This window comes from Macrobrachium rosenbergii, chromosome 54, assembly GCF_040412425.1.
Source record: "Macrobrachium rosenbergii isolate ZJJX-2024 chromosome 54, ASM4041242v1, whole genome shotgun sequence".
Lineage (NCBI taxonomy): Eukaryota > Metazoa > Arthropoda > Malacostraca > Decapoda > Palaemonidae > Macrobrachium > Macrobrachium rosenbergii.
The window spans coordinates 62,357,417-62,375,836 of record NC_089794.1 but is presented as its reverse complement, the minus strand read 5'-3'; positions in this window follow the sequence as shown (position 1 = coordinate 62,375,836).

Here is an 18,420-nt window from a genome sequence, read left to right as displayed (position 1 = left end):
CGAAAATCGCTTGTGACCATCGTGTTCTCTTGAGGTGGTCAAGCGTGTAGCCCTGCACTTACACAGATATTTTAACCGTTGGTGGAAGTGAAGATAAGTATTTATTAAACTTGCTTCCTTTAGTCACCCATTGTACGTGTCATTTAACGCCAGACAATACACAGAATATAACAAAAACATTACAAATGAAAACAAAATAAAATAGATAACAATGCAGCTCCAATATCGTTGACGTGAAATAAAACTGGTAAAACAAAGAGACGGTGGAACCGAAGACAAATATCACCCCTCACAGAAATCACCTCAGCGAACCACTGAAGAGATGAATCGATGAGAAATTCAATGAATCAGTTGTAATGAAAACGACATTTCAATACTCTCTGGTGGCTGCGTCCTCTCTCGGACTTTTCTAGTGTTGCTTTATAACGGATATTCTGGTTGACAGTTTTATACCTTGATGTTACAGAAGAATTTTCTCTTGAAATTGTCGGAAAGTTGTTTTGGCATTAGTAATTGTATAGTCTTGAGTTTCCGATAAAACTGTTATCTAAAAGAAAATATACAGGAAAATTTTTGACATCAAATATATCATAGTAATATCTGAGATTACAAGTAACAAGTACAGTAAGATACATACATACATACATACATACATACATACTGTACATACACACACAAATATATATTATATATATATTATATATATATATATATATATATATATATATATATATATATATATATATATATATATATATATATATATATAATATACTGTATGTATATAGAAATTGTATATATATAAACTATATATATATATATATATATATATATATATATATATATATATATATATATATATATATATATATATATATATATATATATATATATATATCAGCCAAGGCCACGAAAATGTGTTGAAATGACACGAAAGCTCTTGGTACTTCTTTTATTTTTCTGTGGCCTTGGCTGAATCTATTGTCACTCACTATTTTGTGACGTTTAAGAGCATATATATATATATATATATATATATATATATATATATATATATATATATATATATATATATATATATATATAGTTTCTTCACCAGTGGTCACATCATCCGGACATCTAGAGTTGTAATGTAAAAAAAGGGCATTCAACAAAAGCCAGTCCCCAAAGACACAGGAGTTTACAAAATCCCTTGCCTCGATTGTGACCAATCTTATATCGGCTTTACAGGCAAATCACAAAATATAAGAAAACGTAAAATGGAAAATCAGTTAAACCTATATAATCAATCACACTTAAATGCATTTACACATTTAACAAAAAACTTAAAAGAAAATTTAAAATGAACTTTATAAATGAAAATTTCATCTGAACTTAATAAAAGAGAATTTAAAATGAACTTAAAAGGGAGAGCACAAGACGCACCTCTCAGGGTGAAAGAGGAAACACTAAAAGAATGCAGCATAAAAACAGAAGAAGGCAGACAAATATAAACAAACAATCGAGTCATGCTATGAACAGGAAAACAGCCGATGATTGGCAATTTAGCGTAGGCACAATTCTCTTGATGTTCTGACTTTCCAAATAGTTCTCCAGGTTCCTTGGCTTGGCCAATGATTTTGCAGTTATCGTATTTTATTGATGCCTTGCAACCTGTAGCGTGGGATCTTATATTGGAAAGTTCGGGATTAGACAATCTGCAACCAATGTGATAACTCACGCCCATGTGAGTATCAGTCCTGAACTTGAGGAGACCCCAAGTCAAACCAATGTAATTACCGGAATTACATCCGGGGCACTTGTACCCATATACGATGCCTGACGTCATATATATACATACATACATATATATATGTATATACTGTATATAGCCTATATATACATATATATATATATATATATATACTGTATATAGCCTATATATACTGTATATATATATATCTATCCATATATATATATCTATATCTATATAGCTGTATATGACTGTGAAATATTTTCTGTTAAAACAGAATTCCATCAAATATAAGGAGCCCATAAAAACGCCAAAATCGGGCAAATAAAGGCTATATTTCAGAGACCAAACTGTCTCTCTCCTCATGCAAATAGTGAACGAGAAAAAGTTACAGAAAAGCGGTATTTATACCAGAAGGTCCATAGGTCAGCCGCTACATCACCCCAGTTGACAATTTCTCTTTAATCTTCTTAATCGCTGGTTGGCGGAAGGTTTTATCTATAATATCTGAATCCCACGCACCTCTTAAAAGATTCATGGTGTTTCTTTGTTTAATCAAAGCTTTTGAACCGACAATTGCTGCTATAAATTATACGAGACACATTACAGTTTATTCTGTGATTATGGTTATTTATGTGGTTAAAAATACCTGAGCTCTGCTGTCCGTACGTAACTGAACGTTTATGCTGTATTAATCTCTGGGGGAGTGATTTGCTTGTAAAGCCGATATAAGATTGGTCACAATCGAGGCAAGGAATTTTGTAAACTCCTGTGTCTTTGGGGACTGGCTTTTGTTGGACGTTAATCAGGTATTTGGCTGAGGTATTTGGGTAGGTAAAAACAAAAGGGTTAGAGTTTCTAAGTGTGTGTGTCAACGTTTTAATCCTGTCCAGGTGAGGGATTTTTATTTTGTTGCTGGGCGTCTTTCTAGTCTTGTTATGGGGGAACGGCAGAAAATGGTGTTTGCTTTGTGGGTTGCTTTTTGAATTGTATGGTCAGGGTACTTTAGAGATGACAGCTGCTTACGGGTTAGTTTAATTTCCTTTTCCAGGAAATCTGGGGAGCAAATCCGTAAGGCTTTTAAGACTAAATTGCTGGCTACACCAATCTTGATAGAGATGTCATGATAGCTATAAAAATGGATGTATGACAGAGAGAAAGTTGGTGTTCTGTATATGGTAAATTTGTAGTCTGTCGTGTCTCTAATTATTAAAACGTCAAGAAAAGGAATTTTGTTGTCTGTTTCCCAGTCAACTTTAAATTTGATGCTAGGCACTAATTAATTTTATTTTGAAAGAAATGCATTGAAGTTGCCCCACTTATTATCCCAAAATGTTAAGATATCATCTACACATCTCATCCATAGCATGTCTTTAGGTTTTATTGCATTTATTATTACAGTTTCAAAATATTCTAACTATTGGGGACTTAAAGGGCTGCCCATCTTTTTGTTTATGGAATGTTCCCCTGAATGAAAATGAGATTGGTTTCAGTTAGCTTCATCCTATCCCAACTAGCGGGGGCTGGGAATGTATTGTTCCCCGAGGATTCAAAATTCAAAATTCAAGAGGTCATTGTGGCCATTACGAGTACACAGGCACAGACATACACAGACACACACATGTATATATATGTATACGTATAAATATATAGCCAACAGTCAAGCGGCAAATGTACAATCAGGAGATCCATAAGACAAGAAGTCTTCAAAGTTCTTTATTTAGAAACGTTTCGTGCAATCCTTTGCACATCATCAGTCTGCAATAAATTATAAAGAGCAGTTAAAACTAAAGTTAAAATAACAATTATTATACCGACAGTAAAATTTTTTTATAAAGTTTACATAAAAGCAGAAAAAAAATATATATATATATATTAAAATTCATCAAGTTTGTTAAGGAAATTTAACTACCTTACAGTAAGGTACTTAAATTTCCTTAACAAACTTGATGAATTTTAATATATTTATTTATTTATTTTATTTTATTTTTTTTTTTAAAATTTTTCTGCTTTTATGTTGACTTTATAAAATTTTTTACTGTCGGTATAATAATTGTTATTTTAAATTTAGTTTTAACTGCTCTTTATAATTTATTGCAGACTGATGATGTGCAAAGGATTGCACGAAACGTTTCTGAATAAAGAACTTTGAAGACTTCTTGTCTTATGGATCCCCTGATTGTACGTATAAATATATACACACACATGTATATACATATATATATTCGTGTATGTGTCTGTGTGTCCGTGTATTTGTAATAGCCACAATAACCTCTTGAATTCTTGTCAGTTAGGATGAAGCTAACCAAAACCAGTCTCTCATTATAGAAGAGCTTCATTCACGTATAAATTGGAAGAAAAAAAAGAAAGGGTTTGACTATAAACTAATGTTTTTATAACAGCAACAAGGAAAAATATTACCTTTCCTAAGGAATAAAAATAGTCACAAATTTAAAGTTTCACTTCTCTTAACAAAATCAGTCTTACTGAAATGTCTAAATACAAAAGATCTGAATACACATGATGAATCCTTCTTTACAATGGAAGCATTTCAAGATACAGATCAAACTCGCTGTTTTCTTTATTTTTATACACAATTTTGGTTTCCTTGTCTGAAAAGAATCGGAAATGAATTTTATATCATGGCAGGCTGAAGAAAAACTAGTAGAATATATCGGAAGAAAGTTGGGGAAAGCTCTAAAAATCAAAGGAGTCCTTGAAGCTAGAGCGAAGTCCTACATCAGCGCCATCATACGAGCCATCCGGAAAGACTTTCCCTCGAGGCGTCCATTGTCTCTAAACTTCCCGACCAATAAGATTCGCCGACTCCCTCACCACGAGCGCGATCACGTTCGCTGCTCTATCTACTTATTTACCTGAAAGGTGTTGATCGGCATAATTTACCACTGATCGCGCTTTGTATGCAACAAGTGAGGTCTTCAATGGGGTTAGCTTATCTGTATAAGGCTATTTAACGCCAGGGCGAGAATATGGCGAGGGAGAGACTATCTGATATGTTGAGCAGACAGTTCGCTTGGCGATACGCTGCCGTCAAGAATGGTCTACTTTGAAAGGAAATGAGCAAAGTTTTACTAAAAGGTAATGTAGGAAACGGATGAAAGTTGGAACGCGGTCGAAGGAGAGAGAGATAGAGAGCCAGAGAAAAAAGGAAAACTGTTATCGTAAATTTCTACCTCTCCCTCAAAAAGGAAAGTAAAAAAAAAAAAAAAGTAAAACATGACAAAGGGTCTAGAAAAAGAGTTTAGAAACTAACAATGCCAGTGAATTCGAGAAAGTTCAACTTATTACGAATATTCTGGTGTAGGCTACAGCCATTTCCAGAAGCTGAATAGCTATACATGAACATTAATCAGGACAAATATTTCTTCTTCTCCCGAACTTCATTAATTTTTTAACGATTTTTTTTACTGTTCAGTCATCTGATCCTCTGACTATAATTGGCAACGAAATGAAAAGCTTTAAAAACGCCTCAAAAATAAGTAATTAACAAATAACAACTAATCTTCCAAACAAGTATAATCCTATGATGTCCCAGTGCAAAGGAGTTTCCTTTGTCCTCTCATCTGATGTGGCAGACCTTGTTTTAGGAAGCAAGGTGTTCTATTAATCTCAACCTTATACAAGGGAATTTACGATAATGCAAGATAATGAATCCTTTGTTTCTAAAAGAACCACATTTTTTCACTTATTTTTTCTCTTAAAATCTCTCATTTTGCTCTTCCTTGTGTGCCTTTCAATTTTCGCTGGTGTTTTGACATGATTTGTTGATAACATAATAAACCTTTTTGATTTGCTACCTAATATTAATATCTATCTTACTAGTTTTCAAATGCCTTGGTTCAAGCCTATACCTCCGCCCCCCTCTCTCTCTCTCTCTCTCTCTCTCTCTCTGTCTGTCTGTCTCTCTCTCTCTCTCTCTCTCTCTCAAGTAATTTAGCAGTAGTGATAGTAGAGGATCATGTCAGCTTTTCTAGTTCCTGTCCCTGAGTATATTGCATGTCTCACGGCGCCCAGGAGAAAAAATACTTTCCCAAGTAAAATAGAAATAACTTTTGCTTTTTCTTTGTGGAATTAAGACAGAAAGAAGAAATTCAAATCTCATGACGTCACAGAAAAATCCCCGGAGTACTGACGCTTGCAAGGACAGGAATAATTAGGGTTTTCATAAGAGCTCTGTGATTCTTTGTTTGTTTGTTTGTTTGTTTTCATGGAAGGCAAGATACGCTCTGGTTGGTCTGCGATTAAAATTCCCTTTTATTCAAGATGAAAGCGAAGTGAGGAACGCCACGGTCTTACGTAATTTATGACTTACCAGATAAAGGATCTGAAGATCCTGTACTTCTGAACTCTCTCTCTCTCTCTCTCTCTCTCTCTCTCTCTCTCTCTCTCTCTATTGTTTGTTTATTTAAAAAGCAGCTACACTTTCCGAAAAAAGGAGGAAATGCTGCAAACATATTCTTCGGAGGTCCTAAGGAGTCACAACTTATCAATTGTCGATCAATATTCACTCATTCAACCTATATGATTCTCAGATTATTTCCATAGCATTTATATTTTTTTTATAACACTGGAGTAGAAACACAAGGCATCTTTAATGCTTTTCCATTTTTGTCCACATTCTCATGGGTTTATGGTTCCAAGGCATCGTATTATTTTTATTATAATTATTATTCTGTATTTAATTATCCCTAGAGGAAAAAGAATCCACATAAGAACGAATGTAGTTGGAAAGCGACAGCACCTAATACTAGGGCTTCAAACAAAAAATGCCTTTTCGCCTTCAAGATAAGAAAGAACGGCAGCCCTACTGAACGACAAATCCATTACGTTAATGAATCGTCCCATCCCTCACTCTTTGTTATTACAGTTTATTCGTTAAACAATTTTTCTCCCCTTTCGTTCCCAAACAGACACCTTTTCTCCAGTCACCAGTTTTAAGGAAATTTAATTTAAAGTCATTTCCTGAAGAGCAAAGCTCCATGCAAAGGTGGCGATGCCTTTGAGGAGTTCAAGAGGATTGGATTAGTTAATGATTGAATCGACATTTCGGGAATTTTTTTCAGGAGTGTTCTTTGCGTCGTGCAATTACTGGCGTCTGCTAGCCAATCAGGCACATGGCCTGAATGTAACATAAACATAAAAATAAAAAAAAGTTTACATATACCTTCAAATTTAATTTTAACCTGATCACGATAACTGGTAAATTTTAATAATCTTTCAGCGTAATAATAATAATAATAATAATAATAATAATAATAATAATAATAATAATAATAATGATGATGATAATAATAATAATAATAATAATAATTCTATGTAAAGGTAAGCACCTTTATCATTTTTATGAAGGCAAGGAGAACAGGAAATTCATAAATTACCTGTATATTCACTACCTACTATTTTGGGATCATTTTGAAAATACGTAAAATTCTGCAAGCTTGTGAAAAAAAATTAGCATTTTCACAAGGCAAAAAAAAAAAAAAAAAAATTATGAGTAATTTGAAGTTGATCGTAATCATACTGGACATTAAAAACCACCTAGTTGTCATTTCAATAAAAAGACAATATATTTCACGTTTCCTGAGAACGTTTTGTATTCAAATATTCGTTCGCTAAAAGGTCTTAACACGAACCCTGTACAGAAGTGTACTTGGAAACACCTTTTAAAAGCTTAACTTCTATCAATTTCTACTTTCCCAACGGTCAATCCAGCTTTAAATTAGTTTTTGAAAGGAAAGATAAAATAAAGATGCTAAAAAGAAGAAGCACTAAGTGATTTCTAGTCTTTGCTAAGAGAAAATTAAGGAGAGAGAGAGAGAGAGAAAAAAAAAAAACAGTCGCCCGAAAGGTACTGCCGTCTGAAGTAAATTTCTGAAATGGTGTTTTTTCCGCTGTTCAAGAAAAGAAACCTTTCTTCCGCTCAGAGATATAATGACTAGAAGAGTACATATAAAAAAAAAACACACACACACACGATGAGCTTCGATGAACTTATGATTCGACGAGGTCGAGAAAGAATTCAAAGTAGGCACCTAAACTATGAAATTAATATTCTAATGAAGAATGTTTCAGGTCAATATGGTATTTTTCCAGCTTGGACCACAGTAGAACTGATAACATGAAAGAGCAAAAAAATATCATTGATTTAGAGAGATGCGGAAGTATGAAAGAAAGTGGCCAAGTGTGAATGAACCACCTTTTATACAATTATACAAACATAGAAACAAACAAATAATGAACACTTTAACCAATAGGGTCTCAGGTGATAGACAAATAGCAAATGGAAGTAAGCGCAGATTATCTATTTTATAATAATTACACTCAGATAAAAAAAAGTATGCTAAGACAATATAACGCAGTTAATCAGCGGCACCAAACTGTTGCTACCCGTGATAACTGGTAAGGCAAATTCAAAATCCAAACTCTGATCTCACTCATATCTTTAATAGGGTAAAGTTAATAATCAGTCACTTGATCCAGTACCTCAAATATCTTTCAACTTCTAGTTACGGAAAATATTAAACCGTAGTTCAAAACTAAGCCACTTTACCAGGAATTCGAAAACAAACGGACATCTTTAATTTTTGGTCTAAAGTAGCTTTTTTAATTATTTTGATTTTTGAAACTTATTTCCACACTCACCTCTGACACAAATCGGATAAATGTGATTGATTGCCTTCTTTTGACGAGTATATAATAACAAGATTAACAAGTTCAGCAACCAGTTTTTGGAATTTATTTGCTCTTCTATGCAATATTGATGGACAGAATGCTCGCTGAAATATTAATAATTCATATTAATTTCAAAATTACAGCTCCAACATACGACATTTTCAGTCAGCAGATTATACACTTCAAACCAACTTCATGAACGGATTAAAGAGAATATCGAGTGGAATTTTGATGGAAATGTTGCTTGCATCTCAAATGCACATCGGTAATGTAGAGTAGAAATATTTCACAGTATTAGCCAGAGCTTTATCGATACGACTGTTAGTTCCATACGATTAATAATTTATATTCTGTTATGTTTGATTATTTAGAAATATTGATGAAAGAAGTGCATAGGTTTTCTTTTTCGTCAGTATCAAAATTTGTTGTTGTTTTCTATATCTGCGACGGAAAATTTTTGTAGTGGAACATTATTTGTTAATATTAACAGACGTTATGCATTGCTTTTCATTAGTTTCTTCCATTAGTAATAATAGATACCCGCTAACAAACAAGACTTGGACTTAAAATCCTCATGATTCATACGTAGGTCGAGTATTCGTAAATAAATGGGTACAAGTTATTATTGCTGCAGTCTTGGCTGCAAGGCCTTGATGAATATCGCAGCTGAATCAAAGGCCTAAGCTGACGAGAAGGAGGACTCTCAGGAAATCCGCCTTTGACCTTTGGACTGAATGAGGAAACAGGGGAGCTCTTTGTCCTTGCCAGTTCCAAGATGATCCTGCACATCATTCAAGAGAAGCTATGGGACTAAAGGTATCCCTGTTTTAAATTGGTTTAACCTCGGTCGTTGCTCAAAGTGGCGCTGGGAAGGACGTCTTCATTACTCCAACGCTATGACGGTCAGGGCAGCTTTATTTCTAGAGATCTTTGGCTTCACTCTAAATAAGGGAATTTTTCATATTCAAATAAGCTCACTAGATGTGATAAAGCTAACAAAAAATTGGGAAATAGTGGCAAGGAAGAAAAAGATGAGGTAAATGACAGTAGGAAAAGCGCAAAAATATTACAACACCAATACGATTACACGAGAATACGCGCAAAGGAATAATTGCATTGATACTCAGACACTTTTGATATGAGACTTTGGAAAGGTAGAAAGAGAAAAGGAGATTAATGCAAAAATAAAATAATGGGAATACAATGAATCTGAAGAGAATCAAAATATTTAAGGACTATTCTCAGCTATTTTATAATAACAGTGACTGTGACCTGTCCTTTTAGAAATGGAATACTCCTGGTTTTTTAAGTCTGAAGGCAACTGGACAACCGATTAAGAAACATGAATATTTCTCTCTCTCCCCTCCGCGCAACAAAAGCTGCAATGTATTTGCTATATTGTAAATATGTCTCAGATTATCTGTCATTCTAGTTTTACTAATAAATACTAATAACAGTTATATTAATAATTTTCACTATTATTGTTTTCTAAATAATGAGAACTTGCTATGAGATTCAGAGCCTTTGTCTCAGTGTTTTTCCGGAATAACTTTTTTTCTGTGCAGTTGACAAAGATATTACTTAGCCACGGTATACTTTACATCCCTACCTAATTTTCGGCAGCATTCTTTATTACTTATATTAGAAAAAAGTATATTCATAAGAGTAAAATAACGCAGCCGAAGTCAGTGGCTGAATACTCTAATGTATGGGTGCAAAGTTATACGTGACGTAAACATGTGACGTCCCGACTCCTCCCACAAGGTGATGACGACAAACAGCTGTCTCTGAAATGCTGAGTGAATATTCGTACCTGTCAAGGCTTCAAGAATGGCGGCTATGATAAGTCATTATTCCCGTGGTTGCAGGACAGCTTTTGTGATTCGACTTTCACAATTGTTTAGAAGTGAAGAGGCCCGTGGTAAACCCTACGTAAGCTTGAACAAGTAAAGGAATAATAGGGCCCTTTTTTGGGTAAGGAGTACACCCAGATATCCAAGGCTACCAAGTTTTCGTCATTTGTTGACTTCTATAAGGTGCAGAAAGATAATTACTACTACTACTACTACTACTACCACTACTGCAAAGTGTAAACAAGGAGCACTGGTTGCATTTCATTGTTGCCGGAGGTTGAGACTTTTCACGAATAGCCAATTATCCATTGAGAAGGAGGCAAGTTAATGAGTTTGCTGGCGATGTCTACAAGAAGTCGGTGTTACTCTTATAATTACCAGAATTATGCAACTTTCGTAATACAGGATACAGTCAAAAAATAAGATACCCTGTGACAAAGTGTCATCTTTGTCAGGTACGTTGATAAAATTTTATTCCGGAAAAACATCGGGACACCGGCTGTGAATCTCATAGTAGGAACTACCCATAATATTAGTTAATGGCATTATTAGTATTAGTAATTATATTTCATTTTAACCATTTCCACAGGAAGGAAAATTATTCTTATTATACTTTTGCCTGACAGTCAAGAAAAATGTTATTCGTTGCACTATTCCATCACTGAAATTATTCATTAAGGAATTAAAAACCTCGTTCACTCAGGTCCATATCCTTTTATATTATGCATAGAAATCAGATTTTCGCGGCAACAAACATTGTTTTTTCTCGAAGGCCGCGTTCTTTACGAGCAAACTAAAAGCGAAAAACGTTAGGGATATGGGCAGAAGTAATCAGAATATAGTGAAACTCTCTAAAGCGTGTTCTCTCTTTGTCCTCTTTCTGGCTTTAGAGTCAAGAAGCTTTGTTGCTGAGATGAAATGGTTTCCTGAATAAAAATTGGATCAAGAGGACAAAGGAAAAAAAGGAAGACCAAAGAAAAGAAGGAAAATGTTGCCAACGAAAGAAAAATGTCATTTTCTTGTTGAAAGAGAATATGATCTCAAAAGTGAATCAAACCCTCACAAACTATAAGGAGGACCTGAAGATTATCCTGGGGAACCATAATGCCTATTCCAGGGTAATGGATTAGATTTATGAAGTTTAGGCTAAAGAGCCAAGTCCTGGGACAACTTCACCCATTCAGCACTAAAGAAAATGAAACGGTGAGTTGGAATCGTTGGACAGCCTAGGAAATCAATAAGATGAGGTGCAAGAGTGTAAAGGTGAATTTTGGAAAAAAACCCACAGTTGCACTGTGAAGTATTAGGTATAGTAAGACTGAAGAATGGATTGGAGTAAAAGTAAACAGCTCAAAAATAGGTGCAGCTAGGGGCAAATATCTTTTAGCATTTCCTACACTGCACCACGTAAGGTGCACTAACGACTCGACTTCCTAACTGGATACCTATTCAAGTGAATTTCTTTTCCTTGCATTATTTTGATGTTTGCGCAAGAGATTCAAGTTAGGATTCATGAACAGCGCCCAGAATGAATCCTTGAGCATCAACAGTTTTTATTTTAAGAACGCTTACACCGAAGTAAATATAGATATTTCAAGGTAATAGTAAAGTTTATATGAGATTGCGACCTGCTTTTGTCTATCAGCCTACACTCCCTTTCGCAACCGATTTAGTTAACAAACATCCAAAGCGAAAGCAACACTCCTTCAAGATAATTGCAGACAGTTCGCGGTCTTAATATGCAAATCATATGCAAGTCGGTTCTAGCTCCATTGCTTCAGAAATCCGTCGAATAAGATTATATATCTATCTATCTATCTATCTATCTATCTATCTATCTATCTATTTATCTATCTATCTATCTATCTATCCATCTATATGTTTATTTATTTAATTCTGTGCACAGAAGAAAGCTCGACAGTTGGATAAATTTTCGAGTCATAACAAAATGATATTCTTGTTCAGCCTTCTTTCATACTCTTAACTTGTGAGCTGAGTTTGCTTACCATTGAATTACCCGGCCAAGGAGAGAGAGAGAGAGAGAGAGAGAGAGAGAGAGAGAGAGAGAGAGAGAGAGAGAGAGAGAGAGGAAGAAAATTTATGAGCAAGATCAGTTGAAGGGATATGGAAATTAAGTCAATCAAAAGATGAAATGGATATCGATATGAGCAAATAGACTTCGAGCAAACTTCGAGAGTTATTAACTTCCTGCAATGGATTGATTGCTCTTGGGGACTTCTGCCCCACCTGCAAAAACTGTGAACAAGTTGAATGTCTTGAGAAATCACGTTCTGGTGGTCTAGTAATATTTTTAAATGACTTGTTTTATCATTTTACTTATGCTGATTTTCAGGTCTGAAATGTCTCCTCTAAGACTGGTTATTTTATTCGATTTTAGGTTACTTAAATTTAGACTGTTTTGGATTTTCGAAGCCTTTTTATAAGCATGTTTGTAAATTAAAGATATTTAACTCCTAATTTTACTTTAATTCTCCTAGTTTTACCTTCCTTGTTAAGTTCATGTTACAGGTTTTAAAGGTACTGATTTTAATCCTGGTATGGAGATTTAGCTTAGGATTTTCAAACATTTCTAAACTTTTATGAATGAGATTTATTTTTTCCGAAAATGGATGAAAATATATATGGCTTCGTGGTAGATAAATATCATTATCAAAATATGCAAGCAACACATGCTTTATGATATCTCGAAAAATATATATTATGCAGGGGAGCAAACTGACCGGCGACCTAACCATTACTAACTGCTTTCTTGCATCCTAATTCACGAGATTAAATACTGATAATTTCAATACTAAATTTAATGAGAAGGGAAACAAATTTGTACAGATAAAATTTTCTTTAGTTAAAGCTGTATTTATCACTAGTGATTCATACTGTTAAATACTGGAGACATGCCATGTGCTTACTTTAAATTGTTTACCTCCAGTTTGAACACCAACCGACGTCAAACCAATTTAAAACACGGATAACTGACGCCCCATAGCTTCTCTCGGATGGTATGCAGGATTAGCCCAGAAGTGGTAGGGACAAAGGGTTCTCCTGTTTCCTCACTCAGGCCAAAGGTCAAAGGTGGACTTCGTCAGTCTTCCGTCTCGTCAGCTGTGATAGTCAGCACAGCGGTGCGAGTAAGACTAGGGGATTAAGTCGATGTTCATTTACGGATATTGACGGTTTTGAGACTGTTATATTTGTTGGTGAGTTATATATGATGGACAACGTTAAATCTCATGTATTTAGTCTGAAGTTACTGCTGTTTCTTTGGTTAATGTTTCTGTGGTGTTTTGTGAGTATTCTTAGTCAATATCGTTATCTGAAGACTTCTTTTGTGATTATGATGGGCAAATGAATACTCATCTGTTTTTATTTACTGATTTTTTCTTATTCGTTAGTGTTGCCGTTTGTGTGTATTTATGTGTGTGTGTGTGTGTGCATGAGTGCAGCTATATAATTAACTACCCTTAATTCTTCCGGGGCGTGTTTTTTCTCATGATGAATTTACTACATTGAAAGTGTTCGCCCAGCGATTATGAGTATTAAATAAGATTTTTTATTATTTCCTTATTACCGACACAGAAATTATCTTTAAAGTCGTAGCAGTGTTCAGTCTGTGTCAAAAATGGTTATGTACCATACTGAAGTATTGTTGAGTCGCAGCATGAAATTTATAACTGACACATCAAATTTAGATTTATATTAGTTCTCGTTGCAACATATACCTTTTTTTTCATCATTCCATATTGTGAGCACGAGTGATCTTTATTTAATCATACTTAATCCAGAAAATTATGATAATTCACACGAATAAAATATCATTTTGTCTCTAACCAAGTGGGAAAACGTTGAGGAATATCATTGACCCATATTATAAGACTTCATTCTACAATTTAAACCGAAGTAACGTTATCCCCGACGAAAATGTAAAATTAGAACAAATAACAAATCATGCTCTTTTAAACAACCATATCAAGTTATTACATTTGAACAATGAAATTACAAACCTTTCGATTGCAGGCATCCAGTTACTAGAAAACTGTAATTTTCTTAATGATATACAATATTCAAAATAATAAGCTTCGTCTTCACCTGAGGTTTTAGTTTTCTGTAAAAGGAAACTACTGAGATGGCTTTTTGTCTGTCCGTCCGCCCTCAGATCTTAAAAACTACTGAGGAGGCTGGAGGGATGCAAATTGGTTTGTTGACCATCCACCGTCCAACCATCAAGCACCAGATTGTAGCCCTCTAGCCTCCTCAGTAGTTTTTATTTTATTTAAGGCTAAAGTTAGCCGTGATCGTGAGTCTGACACTGATATAGGTGCCAACAACACAGGCCACCACAGGGCTGTGGCTGAATGTTTCACTGGTCGCGGCTGAGAGTTTCGTGGGGCGTGGCTGAGAGCTTCATACAGCATTATACACTGTACAGAAAACTCGATTGCGTCGAAGAAACTTCGGCTCATTTTTTACTTGTTATTATTGTTAACCAACCATTTGTCCCAAGAAATGACTGATTAGTAAAATAAAGATTGTTTTCAATTAATCGGTGAACGTTGGAACAAGCCCGTGCTGTAGGTCATGAATATTCAGTCCTTCTCAACTGATTGGTGTTTTTGTGTTATACGGGAATATGCAATAATTGACTATAGATGAAAAAGAAATATTTATCTATTTTTAGGATAACTTCTTTTGCTGAGAAATATATATATATATATATTAACTTACTACTTTATTTACATAATCCATTGTAACAGTGCTGCTGAACGAAAATTATACTGATTTTATTACTTAAAAACGAAAAACAGGAAAGTGTAAAAACACCAGCGTTCTAAAAGGGAAGGCTCAAGAAATAAAAACAGCGAAACATTTAGAGAAGTGTCACATTTTCCAACATCTTGATCGGCGCTGTTTGTGCTTCACTTTTGGTGCCATTAAGATATGAAGAGAGAAGCCTCACTGGGACGATTACTGAACCTTTACCTTTAAACTTTCTCGGAAAGATACTCTCTCTCTCTCTCTCTCTCTCTCTCTCTCTCTCTCTCTCTCTCTCTCTCTCTCCACTCATCTGCATCTCTTTCCTTTCCTTCAACACTGATATCGACAGCCTCCTTTTGCCTCAACATTCTGCATTGGACAATTACTACACTGTATGGACTTTTTGTATTTTCTAGTCTTCCAAATTATTGATTTCCGTTTTCCTGGTTACTCTTGTCAAGACTGTAGTCATAGCTTTTTTATCACTAGTGGAATGGTGTCATTTTAGTGTATGTACATATCTCTCTCTCTCTCTCTCTCTCTCTCTCTCTCTCTCTCTCTCTCTCTCTCTCTCTCTCTCTTTCTCTGTGTGTGTGTATAGTATATCCATCTATATATATATATATATATATATATATATATATATATATATATATATATATATATATATATATATATATATATATATATATATATATATATATATATATATATATATATATATAATGATTATAATCATACTTGATATGTAATTATTTTTTTACATCAAACACCACAGGAAGAAAGGAAAAAACAACTGTAAATCCCCATCAGTGTTAACTTTACTGCTTAGCCATCTGCAGAGGACTGGTACAAAGTGGTAGAAATTCAACATATGCTAGCAAGACATTATATACAAACAAACAGATGGTTGGAAACCATGTAGCCTCGTATTTTATATATATATATATATATATATATATATATATATATATATATATATATATATATATATATATATATATATATATATATATATATATATATATATATATATAATACAAGAATATATGGTTTCAAGACTGTCTTGCTATATATGTATGTTGGATTTGTACCACTTGTTTGGCTAAGCAATAAGCTAACACTGGTGGGGATTTACAACTATTTTTCCTTTTTTCCTGTGGTGTTTGACGTAAAAAAAAAAATTACATATCAAGTATGATTATAATCATAAGTATGTGTACAGTATATATACATGTATATAGATACATATATATATATATATATATATATATATATATATATATATATATATATATATATATATATATTCAGAAAGTTGTCCTTTAATATCCAATTCACTCTACCTCGGAAATAATATATTTTCATATATGTTACCGAAGGGAATTTTTAAGTTGATAATAAGTCCACCGTCCCGTGGGATCAACCAGCGACGGACGAGGAATCAGGACTACAGTGACGCACTAACGAAATCGGCCACAAGAGAGGTATAAGTGAATAACATCTCCCGTCAACTCACCCGTCGAACTCAGGTGTTTTGCGTTTGGAGACGATATCCACCCACCTTTTTGACCTGTGTGTTTGTCGCACGTTGATGTAAAAAAAATTCATATACATATTAATCAATATGAAATAATTATAATTATTTCCGATAGAGTGAATTGGATATTAAAGTTTGTACATTGTATATAATCACATGATGTGATAAATAGATACATATATATATATATATATATATATATATATATATATATATATATATATATATATACAGTATATATATATATATAATAATAATAATAAATAAATATATATATATATATATATATATATATATATATATATATATATATATATATATATATATATATATATATATATATATATATATATATATATATATATATATATATATATATATATATATATATAAGTATATGTCCTAACTCAAAACTAATTTAAAATCTTACAGAGATGGAAATTACTGGCTGGTAAGTTTGACGATATGGCAACCAGTTCGTATCAAAATTCCAAATATATTGAATAAGAAATGAAATGAAACACCTTTTTTTTATTATGGTCTATTTTTGGGTGGGATTATCTGTTTTAAAATAAACACGGCATAAGAATGTCACAATATAAAACATGGATTTCAAGTATTTGTCAAGCGAAGGACGAATCATACTTCTGAGTTATCAAATTTTGTTTTACTGAGCAGTGATTAAATAAAAATAAACAAAATCACTATTTAAAAAAACTGTGCAAAACTGAATGTAAAGCTACAGAGTTTAATTTTTTTCTGAAAGCATCAAATGCTTTAGAGCATGGAATGAAAATTCCAGAATTGTCGGTAAAACTGGCCTTGTAGCGCAATAAAAGGGGGATTACCCAGGAAGTAAAGATTTAATTGAACGAGCAATCCCATTACGGCCAATTCCCGGGTTATTTCTGTCCTATCATACAGGGGTCCGTTGGTGGAAAAATGAAAATAACTCTGTAAGTCTCCACGAGTAAATGTTTTCTATTTAGGAACAGTTTCTATCATCATCAATCTCAAGAAAATAAATAATAAGGCATATAGCAGATTATCAAGCTTGTTCTGACAATTTATTTGACCTACGTTCATATTTCACGTGAATTGGTAGTGCAGCTTGTTATAAGGTATGCAAAATTTCAAAAGGAAATGCAGAGAAACTACAAAAATACACTATATAGAAGCGTTCATAGGCCATAAGACCTTAATTGTTGTAACAATTAAAGTAAATGGAACTGTATTGCTCAATTCTGTTCTCCTACACAATTTCTCTCTTTTGCTTTCAAGACTTCCTTCACTTAAATAGATATTTATGTGAAATAGCCAAACGTCATGAATGTTGGTGATACTTCATTTAGGCTCATCAATGTAAAAAATAAAAACAGTTGTTATATGTCGCATTTTCTGAACACTGGTCAGCCCAATTCCATTTCGCTGTTCTGAATACTTCTTCCCTAGAGGGTGTTTGGGAAGAAAGTATCTCATGAAAACCTGATATGTCGATATTATTAATGGATGGTAACATTTCTCTGGATGTGAGTGCAATTATGTTCATGTGAAATCCAAAGGCACGGATATTATGAATAATTAATAACCATGAATGGAAGGACTAATTTACCATAGTTGTCCATAAAAAAACATTTGCTGTTGTGTTTTACACCGGTTTGCTTCTTTGATATATATTTTTCAATATAATATTTTCAAGGATATTTTCTTACTGCCGATTGGTTGAATATTCATTTCTGCGAAATGAATTTCACTCTCTCTTTCCCTTCAGTTCAGTAACACACTCTTGCACATAGCTGATTATTACGACTAACTTATGTCCTGTTTAATAG